The sequence below is a fragment of the Ictalurus punctatus genome, chromosome 3 (genome assembly GCF_001660625.3).
Source record: "Ictalurus punctatus breed USDA103 chromosome 3, Coco_2.0, whole genome shotgun sequence".
Lineage (NCBI taxonomy): Eukaryota > Metazoa > Chordata > Actinopteri > Siluriformes > Ictaluridae > Ictalurus > Ictalurus punctatus.
The window spans coordinates 10,530,326-10,535,316 of NC_030418.2; the positions used below are offsets into that span (position 1 = coordinate 10,530,326).

Below are 4,991 nucleotides of genomic sequence, written 5' to 3' on the forward strand. Positions count from 1 at the left end.
ATTTGTCAAATCAGCATTTATCTATTTGCATAATACTTGCCATACTAAATTCAGTTAGTACAGTAAAGGATTGATTAATTAATTAATTAATTAATTTTATTTTTATTATTGTCTTGCCTTGTTTACACTTCCATAATCACCTGACCATTTCCTGGTTCTTGTTCTGAGTTTGCTCAGGTCTACCATGTTGGAGAACAACGGTAGCAGATAACCATGTGTTGCAGGGTAAGTGATTTGGCTGTCCTATTGGTTCTGCTTGGGATATGGTTTTGGCAGAGCAATAAGATGAGAGCTACCTGATTATTTAAGGACCCTTATTTTGCTAAGCAGATAGGTGTCTTGGTGATTTTGAGTTTCTCGCGCCCCTGGCATTTCCGATTCCCACTTCCGGTTCCTGCTTCCGTTCAGGTACGTTCGGGCTTTGTCACGGCGTAATGAGGTGAGCACCTCAAGGCTAACTTGTTGTTTTTGATAGTCTTTGACTGACGCTGGTGGCGCGTGCATTAAGGCGAATTGGCGCTGGAGATCGCCGGTGGCTGAATGATGTGTATGTTGAGCCGCTGTACCTGTGAATAATCATACAACTTTAGTCTGGTGTTTGTTCAACCTAATGGTAAGTGCACCTCTCGCTTTTTCACATTGGGACTTGGTAGATTTAGGTTGACACTCTGATCTTTGTGTTAAGGTGAGAGTGGGGAGTTGAGCTAAGTCTTTTCTAAGATGAACTACTAGCCGAAGACGCTACATGTGACGCCGCTGCTGTTTTGCTTTACCTGGTTTTTGTTTAAGTTATTTTCTTCGTTTTATTAATTTTTTTCCAACAATTGTCTTTCTTTATTGGATTGTTTTGCTTAGGCAAAACAATCACTACTACTTACTTATTGTTTTGGATGTATGTCTGGTTTGCTTTGTAACCACACAGATTTGTTATTCCACCTAACCACTTTACTACTGAGAGGGTATATGTTGAGCCTTACTGTCTCCATGCTATAGTGACCATAACTCTGGTTCTGCTTGGGTGTTGTCAACTGCCTCCATTTCTTGTGGTAGTGTCAGTGGGCCTGGGAGATATAGCTACCATACCACAGTGTCGGTAATATTCGTCTTTCCGTGTCTTGTTGTTTAGTGTCTGTGTAACTTTGGGTTAACTGGTGTCGTCTGTCTCTCCAGGAGCCAGTGAGTCTTGGTGGGACAGGGGAGGCTAAATGCATCTAGTCGGGGGTGTGCCAACACAACTTCCCTGTAGTGTGGGGTTTTTTTTTTTTTTTTTTTTTTTTTTTTTTTTTTTGGTCACTTGTAGTGGGTTTGGATGACCTTCCATGTTGTAGCTGGCCTGCCTGCCTTGTCCCTGCCAAGCCTAGGCCTGGAGAAGTTCTTAGTTTTAAAACCCTTATTGTTTCATGGGAAAGTGACTTTATATTTTCATGTTAAGTTTTAAATGATGCTGAAGTGTCATAATAAATGTTTATGTTTATTTGTACTCATGTTCTTGCCCCGATTGGTGAAACTTCTGTGGGCCTTTTGTTTGGGAGTATTTCCCTGGTTCTCCCCCAGGGTGGTGTAGTTGGATTTAATGAATTTGGGATAAACGTCTCCCTTCACATGGGAATATCGTCACACATGCATATAACTATAGCACATAACTAAAGGTTTAATGCATCAGTGTTCACTGTACACTGCTTAGCACTCAGCTAGTGCTGGCTCAAATTTAGCCTATTACCCCAAAACACTTAAAATTCAACATGGAAGCAAATACTCACATCTATCTCTGAACCCAGTTGGAGATAGGAAAAAAAGACACCAGCTGTGAGTGAGAAGAAGCAAGGGTCCAGATTTATTGGTTCTGTTCCACCACATGAGATGCACATCAATGAGAATTCTCAGTAGTGATCTGACACCCGGAGCTCAAGCTCCAGTACTTGTACTGTATTTACACAGTAGATAACCAATATATTTCAGAAAGACTATATTGGTTAAAAAAAGAGCTCATCTACATTGCCATTAGGTTCTGACAGAGGCCTTTCCAATTTACCATTAGGTTCTGACAGAGACCTTTCCAATTTACCATTAGGTTCTGACAGAGGCCTTTCCAATTTACCATTAGGTTCTGACAGAGGCCTTTCCAATTTACCATTAGGTTCTGACAGAGGCCTTTCCAATTTACCATTAGGTTCTGACAGAGGCCTTTCCAATTTACCATTAGGTTCTGACAGAGGCCTTTCCAATTTACCATTAGGTTCTGACAGAGGCCTTTCCAATTTACCATTAGGTTCTGACAGAGGCCTTTCCAATTTACCATTAGGTTCTGACAGAGGCCTTTCCAATTTACCATTAGGTTCTGACAGAGGCCTTTCCAATTTACCATTAGGTTCTGACAGAGGCCTTTCCAATTTACCATTAGGTACAAAAGTGGAGAGAGACAAAACAATTTAGAGACCTTGGTCTCACTCTTATCTCACGGGGTTAGCTTGACTCAGCTACCCTTATAAATGGCTCCTCATGGTTTTCTCTTAAAATTAAGGCCTTCCTTGTGAGATTTACTGTCAAGTATCACTATCCTCTGCTATTGGTTCCTTCTGTGTTGAAGCAACTCTTTGAGGCCAAAAATCTCTTTGAATTTGGACCTATGCAGTGCCTACAACTTGGTGTGTATCCACAGGGGTTACGAACTTAACATAGCCTTTAACACCACCTTTGCCCACTTTGAGTACTGCATGATGCCATATGGGCTATCTTCTGTGCCAGCACTCTTCCAGTGCCTCATCAATGATGTTCTTCAGAACATGCAGGGCAAAGTTGTCTTCGCCCACATTGACATCTTGACCTACTCCCAAACACACATCCACTATGTTGAAAAGTTTCTTGCTCAGCTGCTGGAAAATCAGGTGTATTTTATGGGAGAATAAATAGGTCTTGTTCTATATCATAAGCCCAGAAGGTGTGTTGACCAAGATATGATCACAGCCTTCACTAACTGGCCTGTTCTCATGACTGTGAAGGAATTACAAAGAAGCCCCAAAGTGGGGGCTGTCTTGTCACAGAGGTTTGGAGAGAAGCCCAAACACCTTGTGGCTTTCTTCTCCAATAAATTTTTTTACATTTTTTTTTTATTTAGAAATTTTCTAAATAAAGTGGTTGTACCTGCACTTGCATCCATTCCTGCTGCCTGACAATTAATAAAAAAATAAATATTAGTTTTAACATTTAAAATAGCTGCCTATGTAATGTCCTAGTGGTACCTAATTAATTCCTACAGTGTAATTTGTTTGAAATAATGGAGTTAAATTAACACTTTTTTTAAACAGGTGTATATTTCAGATTTATTTTGAGGTCAACATGGCTAAAACCTGTCAGAATAACCAGATTTATCTTCAATTCCACAAACATAGAGCAGTATTAGAGGAATGTGTTTCTTCATGATATCTAATTAATCCTGTGCCCCTGCTGAAAAAAATGGATGCCACTTTATTCATTATATAATTTATTTAGCTTATACCAAACTAAGAATTGCAGGCTATCTCTTAATCATGCTAAGTGCTGCTGTAAGAATGAGACCTCCAGAGTAATTTTTTATATTTTCATAAGGCCTGGCAAGTCATCTGAATGAATGTTTCTCGGTAATCCTTATTTGTATAGCAGCAACCATCAAAATAAATGAGTAAAAAATGACAGAGCCTGTAATTAAGATCAATAAACTCTGTGATGGTTAATGAAAACATATACCCATATTTCCCTGAAACAATAATAATTACTGGCTAAGAGTCCAATAATAACTCATGAATCATTATTAAGCTCCTTTAGTTAATAAAGCATTAGCAAAGAAGAATTATCATTTTGAATTGCAGGGGCATTGTGTAACAGGTAAAACCACACTCTTAATTTTATTAGATGGAACCAAATGATAGAATGCAGCAGAGGCTTCATAAATATAGTTCTGCACTAATATGATAGATTGATTGTCTAAATAAAATTTATGAATGCACATAGTGTGTGTGTGTGTGTGTGTGTGTGTGTAAAATACACAATACACACACAGTCGTGAAAAAATAAGTACAAAGCAAGGAAATTGTTGCCTTTTTAATTATTTTTTTTAAACATATTTGGACAATCAAATATTTGATCATCTTTGAAATGGTGCCTATTGTTGCCTAACAACAGTGCCTGAAGTTGATATACTTGAACAAAATTAGCTTTTTCAATCATTTATTCGATAGAAATATCAATAGATGTAATATTCTTCTGTGGACATAGTAAATACACTCTTGGCCTCAGAAACTAGTATTGCGACCTTTAGCAGAAATAACTTCTTGTAGGCATGTTACATAATTGTCCACCAGGCTTGCTGGAATTTTTTGACTACTTTTCCATGCAATATTTGCTACAGTTGCAAGATGTTTAAGGGTTTTCTTGCATGTGCTGCCCATTTCAAATCCCCCCACAACATGTCAATGGGATTCAAATCTGGGCTTTGACTAGGCCATTCCATAACCCTCCATTTGTTCTTTATGAGCCATTCCTTGGTGGATTTACTAGTGTGCTTTGGATCATTATCCTGTTAAGGTCCACTTTCAGTTCAACTTCATCTTTCGGACAGATGGCCTCACATTATCTTCAAGAACTCTTTGATATGATGCAGAATTCATAATTGAATCAACGAATGCAAGCCCTCCAGTCCCTGAGGCAGCGAAGAAGCCTCAAACCATAATATTTCTACCACCATGCTTCCCAGTTGGTATGAGGTGCTTCTCCTGAACAGCTGTCTTTGGTCACTGCCAAATGTGTCTGCTGTTACTGTGGCCAAACAGCTCTATCAAAATATCTGGTCTTTGCCTTTAAGCTCATTGGCAATCTGTACTTTAATGTTCTTTTTAGACAGCAAAGACTTTTTCCTGGCACATCTCCCATGCAAGTCAAATTTGTGCAATCTCCTTCTGATTGTAGAAGCATGCACTTTGACACCAACAGTTGCAAGACTAACTAGCAGATCCTGT

The 4,991-nt window shown here is 38.9% G+C and overlaps 1 long non-coding RNA gene across 1 annotated transcript; it reads left to right on the forward strand.

Moving 5' to 3' along the window:
• The first annotated feature begins 260 nt into the window (after window positions 1-260).
• On the forward strand, window positions 261-1,256 carry LOC108262863 (uncharacterized). Its single transcript, XR_001812040.3, has 3 exons — window positions 261-408; window positions 476-613; window positions 686-1,256. It is a non-coding gene; the product is annotated as an uncharacterized LOC108262863 (long non-coding RNA).
• Window positions 1,257-4,991: the final 3,735 nt, after the last annotated feature.